Source organism: Ranitomeya imitator, chromosome 8 (genome assembly GCF_032444005.1).
Source record: "Ranitomeya imitator isolate aRanImi1 chromosome 8, aRanImi1.pri, whole genome shotgun sequence".
NCBI lineage: Eukaryota > Metazoa > Chordata > Amphibia > Anura > Dendrobatidae > Ranitomeya > Ranitomeya imitator.
The window spans coordinates 30,295,039-30,307,086 of NC_091289.1; the positions used below are offsets into that span (position 1 = coordinate 30,295,039).

Below are 12,048 nucleotides of genomic sequence, written 5' to 3' on the forward strand. Positions count from 1 at the left end.
GTTTGATTTCTATTTATAGTGGGTTTTCTAGTGGATTTTTATGATTGGCAGCCGTCACACACTAAAAGACGCTTTTTATTCCCAAAAATATTTTTTGCGTTACCACATTTTGAGAGCTACAATTTTTCCATATTTTGGTCCACAGAGTCATGTCACACGCCCTCTGTAGTCCCATTGGCGGTGTCTGGATCTTGATTTTTCTCTTGTGAAATTTCTCATCATGCGTACCAAAAGTGCAAACGCAGGAAAAAACGCATGTAAACGTGTACAAACGCGGTGGTTTTTTAACCGCATGCGTCAACGCATGCGTCTAAAAAAACGCTGCGTTTGTACGCGTTAATATGCGTTTTTTCCTCCACTTGCGGATGCGTTTTAAACGCAAATGTGAAACTAGCCTTACCTTGACGAGCCAGAGATGGTATGTCACTCTCCATAAGGAGAAACGATACCCCTTATACCTCTTTAGACATCCTAAATAATAATAATAATCTTTATTTTTATATAGCGCTAACATATTCCGCAGCGCTAAATGAGTAAAACTGATTAACGCAGCAATAATTCTACTAAGAAATTATGTTTTTTTATTAGAGAAGTTAAGAATAAATACAGTAAAATGAATCTTTAGCTCTCAGTAGTCCATTGCTCGTCATAAACAGCGCATTAAACTCCCGTCCTTTCGGCTTCTTACAAATCTTCAAATATTTTCATGTGTTTACGTTCTAAGTTGCTTTTTTATCTGCAAAATAATAATAATAAATATAATAAACAAGAAGACGCTAATAATAAAACCTCTCTAGATATCAAGCCTTCACCTTCATATACAGTGGGGTGCAAGTATTCAGACCCCTTTAAATTTTTCACCTTTTGTTTCATTGCAGCCATTTGGTAAATTCTAAAAAGTTCTTTTTTTTCACATTAATGTACGCTCCCGAAGATCACACATGAGAATAACCCTTCTAACATTTTTTGGACTATGTCACTATAAGGGTTCGTTCAGACGTATGATTTTTTTTTTTTTTTTGGTCCAGTTATTCTGATCGCAGAGTGGTATGAGTGTCATTCCATTTTCTTGCACGTGGCAAGATTTACAAGCTTATTTTTCTCCACCGTTTCCATTCTGACAGTCCGTGAAAATGGGACCGCACTCAGATGTCATTCGATTTTTATTTTATGGACCCATTGACTTTAATTCTCTATTATTATTTTTTTTTTTCATTTGACCCTCAGATCAGAACCGGATGTGTCTCCACGATTTTCTGTGGACTTCTCGATCCAAGGAAAAAATCGTACACATTAATGGCCCCAATGACTATCACAGGTACGATTGCTAATTGTGAAAATCATGGAGAGCGCATATATTGCGGCAACCTACCAGACACAATAGCGTAGCTTCTGATGAAGGGTTAAAGGGAATCTGTCAGCAGGCTTTTGCTATGTAATCTGCTATCAGCATGCTGCAGAGGCATAGAGCCTGATTTTAGTGATCTATTGCTTATTGGATTACTGTAGCTTCACTACAATCAGTGTTTTATCAGCAGAGGATTCTCACTGCAGGACTAGGTGTCACGTGCCAGGCAGTCCTGCTAATCTGTGTAACCCCACCCCTATCACTGATTGGCAGCTTACTGACAATGTACACAGAAATCTGCCAATCAGTGGTGTGGGCGGAGTTATACACGGCTCACCATTCTGAGTGAGCTCTGCTAGATCTGCAGCAGAGAAAAAAAAACAGGGATTCTATAAACTGCACCAGGCAGTCCAGTAAGTGACACCTCACTGGGATCCGGGTCTCTGCCCCTGTATTATGCTGCTCTCAGATTACATAACCAAACCTGCTAACATATTCCCTTTAGATGTGATAGAGGATGATGTGATGATTCCTGAGGTCTGACCGCTGGGACCCCCAGCGATCCTGAGAAAAGGGGCTCCTGAATGGAGGTGTCTCGTGCATACCATGGGGTCTGCTCTGTTCACTGTAAATGATAGTGCCATGGGCATGATCCTCAACTCTTCTCTATGGGAGTTTTCTTGAGGACCACACCCCTTTAGCTAACAAGTCAAGAATCTTATAAAGGGAAGAGGGTCCATATATCTGGAACGGTAAGGTACAGGAACAAAAGAAAAAAAAACTCCAGATTCTGGGGTAAAAGCAGAATTTACACCAGATAAATCAGGGGTGTCAAACTGCATTCCTCGAGGGCTGCAAACAGGTCATGTTTTCAGGATTTGGCCGGCTTCACACTTGCGAGTTTTACGGACGTAAGAGCGCAGAAACTACGTCCGTAAAACTCGCAAAAAATACGGCACAATTATTCTCTATGCCCCTGCTCCTATCTGCCGTATTTTACTGATCAGTATTATACGGCTTTCTACGGCCGTACAAAATCGCAGCATGCTGCGTTTGTCACCGTACTGCGCAAGAAATACGCCAATGAAAGTCTATGGAAGCGTGAAAAATACGGATTACACACGGACAAGCAGTGTGACTTGCGAGAAATACGCAGCGCTGTTAGAGAGAAAAGCTGGTAATTCAGTGCGGTGTACAGTAAAATCACACTGACAGCTTACAGTAGAATAGGTAGAATAAATGTGTACACATAGAATAGGTATATATATATATATATATATATATATATATATATGTCAGTGAGACACATATATGTATATATATTAATATTTATTCCAGCGCTATACAGCTTGAAAGCCGGTAATTCAATTACCGGCTTTTTCTTTCTCCTTCCTAAAACCCGACATGATTTGAGACATGGTTTACATACAGTAAACCATGTCTTCTCTCCATTTTTTTTGCATATTCCACACTACTAATGTCAGTAGAGTGTATCTGCAAAATTTGGCCGTTCTAGCTCTTAAAATAAAGGGTTAAATGGCGGAAAAAATTGGCGTGGGCTCCCGCGCAATTTTCTCCGCCAGAGTAGTAAAGCCAGTGACTGAGGGCAGATATTAATAGCCTGGAGAGGGTCCATGGTTATTGGCCCCCCCCTGGCTAAAAATATCTGCCCCCAGCCACCCCAGAAAAGGCACATCTGGAAGATGCGCCTATTCTGGCACTTGGCCACTCTCTTCCCATTCCCGTGTAGCGGTGGGATATGGGGTAATGAAGGGTTAATGCCACCTAGAAAGCCTGGGAGCCTGGGAGCTTTCTAGGTAAGTTCCCACGATCTATGAACATCCAGCAGAGGGCGCCTCACCGCAAATGAAGCTAAATATAGCTCATTGATCTATATTTAGACTCATTCCCCGGGGTTTTGCAGCGAGGAGTAGCATTGCATTAGCAAAGCTCCTTGCTGCAAAATGTTTTAACCCCTTCAGAAGGATTTACATCGTTGGACGTTACAGATCTGCGGAGGGTAAGTATATTGTTGGTTTATTATGTTTTTTCTTTCACAGAACGAGGGTCTTCAGTGACTGGATTGGGCGTAGAATAAAATACTCCAACAACCATTGTTTTTATTTCATTAAAATAATTTTAAATAATGTGTTTGTGTTTTATTTAACCCTTTACTACAATTGGATTAATAATGGATAGGTGTCATAATTGACGCCTCTCCATTATTAATTAGGCTTAATGTCACCTTACAATTGCAAGGTGGCATTAACCCTTCATTACCCCATATCCCACCGCTACACGGGAATGGGAAGAGAGTGGCCAAGTGCCAGAATAGGCGCATCTTCCAGATGTGCCTTTTCTGGGGTGGCTGAGGGCAGGTGTTTTTAGCCAGGGGGGGGCCAATAACCATGGACCCTCTCCAGGCTATTAATATCTGCCCTCAGTCACTGGCTTTACTACTCTGGCGGAGAAAATTGCGCGGGAGCCCACGCCAATTTTTTCCGCCATTTAACCCTTTATTTTAAGAGCTAGAACGGCCAAATTTTGCAAATACACACTACTAACATTAGTAGTGTGGAATATGCAAAAAAAATGGAGAGAAGACATGGTTTACTGTATGTAAACCATGTCTCAAATCATGTCGGGTTTTAGGAAGGAGAAAGAAAAAGCCGGTAATTGAATTACCGGCTTTCAAGCTGTATAGCGCTGGAAAAAATATTAATATATATACATATATGTGTCTAATGACATATATATATATATATATATATATATATATATATATATATATATATATATATATATATATATATATTTTTTTTTTTTTTTTTTCTTTTTGGGACACATGGATCATTTCTATAGCGGTATGTTGGTTTTGCAAGCCTGCGAGAAAACCACGCAGTACGGATGCCATACGGATTACATACGGAGGATGCCATGCGCAAAAAACGCTGACACACCCTGCCTACGGAGGAGCTACGGACCACTATTTTCGGGACATTTCAGCGTATTACGGCCGTAATATACGGACCGTATTTTCATACGCTGAGTGTGAAGCCGGCCTTTCCTTGTACTGCACAGGTGATAATTTAATCACCAACTCATTATTTGTGTAGGTGATTAAATTATCACCTGTGCAGTACAAGGAAATCCTGAAAACATGACCTGTTTGCAGCCCTCGAGGAATGCAGTTTGACACCCCTGAGATAAATAATTACATATTAATGATAAGGGGATGATATGTAAAGCCCAGGTTATACGGTAATGCTGGTGGTATGGAACCCCTTTCTTACCGCTGGTCCTATTGTTGGCATGTATAATAAACACAAGAACAAGATATTGTTAATACGAGTATACGTACAATAATGTGATGTATAGTGGATGAAACCCTATTGGCGTGGAATTTTTGGGATTCCTATAAAAATGAATGAACAGACACGTTCACCTTTCCTCTGACAGACGAGAACGCTGGGGACCTAATCCTGATCTAGAGGCAGGTGTCACCAGGGAGACCCTCATCGATCATACATTCATCGTACCCTATAATGTGCAGGATGATTATGCCCCTTTAAGGCTTTGTGGACATAGCTGTTTTTCTCGCAGGTGCAGAGGGGGAGGCTGCGACCGTGAGCGGGCATGTACAGGAGGTGGGTCCGCCGACACAAGAGCCTATTCCAGCTGGATGTGCGTCCAAGGACACACATTCAGCTGAAGTGTATCGCTGCCCCGGGACCTGTCAGCTCCCTGACCCTGCAATACATGCCGCAGGCCAATCAGAGGCGGCAGCTGACGTCAGCGTGCCCGTCATAAGCGGCACATGGCAGAGATGTCATGCGCACGCAGAATCAGCTGCAGGCTACAGAAGAGGACACCGTAACAGGATGGGTCTCAGGATGGGGACATTTCACCAGGAAAGGGACATTTCACCAGGAAGGGGCACAGGATGGGGACATTTCACCAGGAAGGGGCCCAAGATGGGAAACATTGTTATGGCATGGGGGACATTCTACAAAAAAAGGGACCCATGATGGGGGAAATTATACCAGGATGGCATATATTGTTACAGTAAGAGACCAGGATGGGAGACATTATATCAGGAAGGGTCCCAGGATGGGGGACATTTCATCAGGAAAGGGCCCATGATGAAGGACATTGTTATAGCATGGGGACATTATACAAAGAAGGAGCCAATAATGGGGAAAATTATACCAGGATAGCATATATTGTTACAGGAAGAAACCAAGATGGGGAACATTATTACAGAAAGGGGCAGAAAAGGCGAGGATAAGGGACTTTATTACAGGAAGAGGCCCAGGATAGGGGACATTATAACAGAATGGGGGTCATTATACCAGGAGGGGGCCTAGGATGAGAGACATAATTACAGGATGGGGGCCTAGGCAGGGGACATTATTACAGAAAGGGGCCCAGGTTCGGAGACATTATTACAGGAAGGGACCAGGATGGGGGACATTATACCAGGAAGGGGCCTAGGATGATAGACATAATTACATGATGGGGGCCTAGGCAGGGGATATTATTACTGAAAGGGGCCAAGCTTCAGGGACATTATTACAGGAAGGAGCCAGGATGGTGGACATTATTTCAGAAAGGGGATGAAAAGCCAGGGACGGGGGATATTAATACAGGAAGGTGCCATAATGGGGACATTATTACATGGGTCTAGAACGCTATCAAGGCTGATGTCCAAATTTTGCAATGGGGTCCATGGGATGATTCTAGTTACGCCACCGGATATCGCCTTTAATTCCGCAATATACCTTTTTCAATTTTTAATTGGTGCATATGGGTGACACATGCCACATCTTTACAGGGGAATAAATCGGAGCCTTATGTCACAGGAAGATGTTATAGGGAGATGTGAACGGGGCCCAATATGTCTGTTTAGTATTCTTGTGACTCTTGGGCTATACACAGGTCGTGCGGCCAAAGATTGCCACATGCCGCTGCTACGTCGCTAGTGAAGGGGGTCACATAATGACCTGTAAGACACCACGACAAGCAAGTGGAGTTGCAAGAAAATTCAGGGCTAGTTGGACACTTTGCGATTTACTCCTCACAGTCCTAGTACTTTGCATTATGCTGAGATATATCGGCAGTAGGCAGTGATTTTTTGGCTATACGACCCATGTCTCTGCGGACCCCCAGCCTATGAAGACATTGCACAGTATAAGATGCCAGGTCATTATTTTATTATATCCAATATAATCCATTAATCTGGAATCCGCATCCAGTTGTTCAGAAATAAGTAGCAGTTTATTATTATTAGGCCAGGACCATAGGAAATATTCCCAAGCCCCGTCTTACCTATTCACCTCTTCCTGCACGTCGTCATCCACTTCTGCTTCCTGCGATACATGGGTGGTCTGAGTTGGGGGCCTGGGTCATTTTCAGAAAGATAAAAAGCTAAATAATCCCATCACAAATAATAAGATATTTCCATTTAAAATGCAAAATATATTCTCAGGTTCTTCACCTTTGGGGACATTGTGTTTCCTTTACTTAAATTCATGTATTTGGGGCTAAAATTTATTTTTGCAATTGTGTATAATTAAACTTTTTGCACAGTTTGGCCTTTACAGGCAGGGCTGGCGTCAGCACCCGGCGTACCCAGACAAGTGCCGGGGCCCTGGCGAGATGGGGGCCCATTCAGGGCCGGCGTTAGGGGCAGGCAGCTGCTTAGGGCCCCCGCTCCACCAGGGGCCCTCAGCTAGCGGCACATGAGCAGCCGCTATGAGGCCTCTGTGAGGCAGGGGGGCCCGCCTGTCACCAGCCCCAACTCCCCCGCCGCATTGAACTACACCTGACGCTCCCTCTCCCATCATTCCTCACTCTGCCTCTGACACTGCCGCTGTGGGTGCACAATGACGTCATCGCGCACTTGCTGTGTGTCAGGCAGTGCAGCGGCAGCCGCCGAGACCGGAGCAGGGAGCAGCGCCCAGCACGGGCACGTTGAGAAGTGAGGAGTGTTTTGGTTTTTTTTTGTAACTATAACAGTGAGTACTGGACTATGGGGCCATTCTTGGGGGGAGGAGGGCTGTGCTGTATACTACATGTCTGTGCTATATACTACATGGCTGTGTTATATTCTACGTGGGCTGTGCCTGTGCTATATACTATATGGGCTGTTATATCCTACGTGGGCTGTGCTCTATACTGTATGGGCTGTTATATACTACTTGGGCTGTGCTATATACTACATGGCTGTGCTATATACTACATGGATGTGTTATATACTACGTGGCTGTGCCATATACTATATGGGCTGTTATATGCTACGTGGGCTGTGTTGTATACTACATGTCTGTGCTATATACTACATGGCCATGTTATATACTACGTGGGCTTTTTTATATACTATATGGGCTGTTATATGCTACGTGGACTGAGCTGTATACTACATGTCTGTGCTATATACTACATGGCTGTGTTATATACTACGTGGGCTTTGCTATATACTACATGGCTGTTCTATATACTACATGGGCCCTGTTATATACTATGTGGCGGTGCTATATACTATATGGGCAGTTATATGCTACGTGGGCTGTGCTATATACTACATGGCTGTTCTATATACTACATGGGCCGTGTTATATACTACGTGGGCTGTGTTATATAATATGTGGCTGTGCTATATACTATATAGGCTGTTATATGCTACGTGGGCTGTGCTATATACTACATGGCTGTGTTATATCCTACGTGGGCTGTGCTCTATACTATATGGGCTGTTATATACTACATGGCTGTGCTATATACTACATGGCTGTGCTATATACTACATGGATGTGTTATATACTACGTGGGCTTTGCTATATACTACATGGCTGTTCTATATACTACATGGGCCCTGTTATATACTATGTGGCGGTGCTATATACTATATGGGCTGTTATATTCTACGTGGGCTGTGCTATATACTACATGGCTATTCTATATACTACGTGGGCCGTGTTATATACTACGTGGGCTGTGTTATATAATATGTGACTGTGCTATATACTATATAGGCTGTTATATGCTACGTGGGCTGTGCTATGTACTACATGGCTGTGCCATATACTATATGGGCTGTTATATGCTACGTGGACTGAGCTGTATACTACATGTCTGTGCTATATACTACATGGCTGTGTTATATACTACGTGGGCTTTGCTATATACTACATGGCTGTTCTATATACTACATGGGCCCTGTTATATACTATGTGGCGGTGCTATATACTATATGGGCTGTTATATGCTACGTGGGCTGTGCTATATATTACATGGCTGTTCTATATACTACGTGGGCCGTGTTATATACTACATGGGCTGTGTTATATAATATGTGACTGTGCTATATACTATATAGGCTGTTATATGCTACGTGGGCTGTGCTATGTACTACATGGCTGTGTTATATACTACGTGGGCTGTGTTATATGCTACATGGCTGTGTTATATGCGATCATGAATTGTGGTATGTGTTAAAGGGGGGCCCACTGAGACTCTTTCGCCCGGGGCACTCAAAAACCTGGAGCCGGCCCTGTTTACAGGCTCCTGGTTCCCTGCACATTGAACTTTTAAAGGGGCTGTCTGGAACCTTTACATTGATGGCCGATTCTTAGGTCATCAGTGTCTTATAAATAGGGGCGAGACAATCAGCAAACCGGCCAATCAGCTGCTGACGTGAATAGGTGGCGGATGTGCAGTTCCCGGCCACTTTATAGTTAATGGAATTGTGCTGTGCAGCTCCACAACTGAGCACTTCCAGATGCCGCAGGCACTGGCAACATCTGATCGGCACGGGCACGGGGTGTCACTCTACCACCGATCAGATATTGATCATCTATCCTAAGGATAGGCCGTCAATGTAAAACTCCTGGAAAACCCGTTTCAGTGGTCTGTCGTCATAAATCAGCTGAGAAGTCCCCAGAAAAGAAAAAAAATAGATACAAGAGTAACAAACTCCTTCATTAGACCATCAGAAGGAGCTCACTCACTGATAGATTCTCAGATAGCACATTCTGCAGCCAGCAAAAGACAGTGCAACACAGAGGCTGTAGAAGTCAGACGGTGCAAAATATTTTATGAAACCCAATTGCAAAAATCATTGCTGAGCCCAGAATAAATGTATTTCAATAAAACAAAATGAGAAAAAAAACACTTTTATCAGGACAAGCAATACACATTAAAGATCTATCTGTGCATTTACATCACATAACCACTAGATGGTGCTGTGTCAATGCAAATTCTACATAACCTTGTTGTTTCTGGGCTAATAGCTGTAAATGGAGCAGGGGATTATGGGGACAGAAGATCTTTTCAGAGACCTTATATAATAATTCATGTTTTCCTAAAATGTATCTTTGGACTACAGAGTGACGACAACGCAGCACTGGGATGTGACATGCCGTTATGCCGCACTTTGAATGCTTCAAATGTGGCAAATTTGCTGCTTTGGGCACAGAGCAAAACTCGCAAAAATGGAAATCACATATTTTATATATTTCAATTCCTATTTTAAAAGAAAAAAGTAAAAGGGACAAACAAAAAAAAAAAACAAAGAGAAAATTTAAATCTGCAAATCAGTGATGTCAGGGATCCTGTAATGGTGCGAAGTCCAGTCTGATAGTCCTGACCGCGGGGTCAGGTGCCTGTTCTGTGATCTCACCCGACAGCTACGTGACAGTGATACCGCACATAGCTCTGTGCCATCCGCCTGGTTGTGTAATTCACCCTTGTAACTGATTGGTGGCGCGCTGACCTCAGAGACCCCAAAGATCCTCGCAATGAAGGTAGTGCAGCACTAGGACCCCTTTATTGTTTTACTACAGCACGACCATCACTTAAAGAAGCTCTCCTCCTTCCATCAAAGTTTTTATCCTCTTAATATATTTCAGTCATTAGATTACATAGCACTGTGTACGTACAATTGCTCATTTTACCTTTTCTACCCAGATAATTCTTCTCTTTTCTCTGCTTTATGTAGAAACAGGAAGTCTCTTGTCCCTGCATTTATCATTCTCCTCCTTAACTCGTGACCCAGTTGCTCCCTCTTTCCCCCATCAGAGACTTTCTCATTTACTCATGACTCATGCAGGAAAAATTTACCTCCCGTTTCTACATAGAGCTTAGAAGGATTCAGCTAGTCAGTTATTAATCACGTGATGTCACAGACCTAATGGAAAAGAGAAGAATCATCTGGGTAGAAAGGCAAAATGAGCAATTGTAAGTACACAGTGCTGTATAACATGATGACTGCAATATATTAAGAGGATACAAATTTTGATCAGAATAGGAGTGCTTTGTTAATTAAATGAGAATAACCCCATATATTATGGCCCATTACTCCATGAGTACATAAATAATGTCGGAGCCTACCTGCCTTCACTGTCATCCCTAAATGTAAAGAGAATAAAAAGAAATATTGGCATAGCGTCACTCCATGATAGAATAATACATCAATCATCTCCTGATCCAGAGTTAGGCTTTGTGCACACAACGTCTTATTCTCCGCAGAACGCGATGGGTTTTTCCAGCATGAGACAAATCAGGAAACTCTGGAGTTTTATTTTTTTCTGCAGCGTCTTTTTCCTGAACGTTTATTCTTTTGAAAGGTTTTTGACAGATTTTTCAGGCGTTTACAGCCTTAAAACATGTGTGCACATAGCCTTATAGCTTATTGTACTCCAGAGCTGAACTCATAATTCTGTTAGTAAAAATCACAAGGGGGAGGGGGGGGGGGGGGAGTAAATTTGTGAAAAAATTTTGGAACTTTTTAAAAAGTCAAATTAGTCAAAAACATCTGGAGATTGTGAACCCCACTGACAGTGGCGGGAGTGAAAAAAACAAAGAAAACAAACGAGAACAATGAATCTAAACGTTAAAAAAAAGCCAAATAAAAGGAGAATAATGAGCAAATTTTTTTAAAAAAATAGACATATGAAAGTGCGAATGCCATAATGAATCAGGTGCATATATACTTTTATGTGTGCCGTCTGATGGATCCACACAACACATATAACGTGTGGCATAAAAACTGTCATTTTAATCTGTATATTACTGCAGTAATAATAGTAACAGAAGAAAAGGAATAAAGTATAGCATGGTATAATATAAAGTAATAAAATATCAGATCTTACCAGTCTCCAGCTTCTCTTGCAACTAAAAGAAACAAAAGTCTCAGATACTTGTCATTCTAATAGAATTATATAAGAACATATGTCTCCAGTCCGTCTCACCAGTGACAGCTGATGGCCCGCAGCCCATGTCTGCAATGTGGCACCGGATCCCAGAATGACTTCTCTATTCCTGAGCTGGGATTTAACAGATTATTTTCAATGCTGATCTTAAAAAAAAAAAATGGAATTAATATCGGTGATTGCCATAAAGATGATAGGCATGATAGGGACCCTTAGAGGAAACGTTGGCCGTAGACATCGGAAACAAATGGTCATATATTGGCTGGTTACTATTGTCCCATGACAAACTGACGTCTGCGTAAAAAATGGATTGAGTGGGTCTCATTTTCTAAGTATCATGTGAGTGTATTAAAAAAAGATACACTGCTCAAAAAAATACAGGGAACACTTACACAACAGAATATAACTCCAAGTAAGTCAAACTTAAACTGTCCACTTAGGAAGCAACACTGTTTGACAATCAATTTCACATGCTGCTGTGCAAATGGA

The 12,048-nt window shown here is 42.3% G+C and overlaps 1 long non-coding RNA gene across 1 annotated transcript; it reads right to left on the reverse strand.

Annotated features, from left to right (window-relative positions):
• Positions 1-558: 558 nt before the first annotated feature.
• Positions 559-11,795, reverse strand: LOC138647108 (uncharacterized). Its single transcript, XR_011314881.1, has 5 exons — positions 11,599-11,795; positions 11,500-11,521; positions 10,739-10,756; positions 6,677-6,748; positions 559-736 (listed from the first exon to the last, which is right to left on the reverse strand). It is a non-coding gene; the product is annotated as an uncharacterized lncRNA (long non-coding RNA).
• Positions 11,796-12,048: the final 253 nt, after the last annotated feature.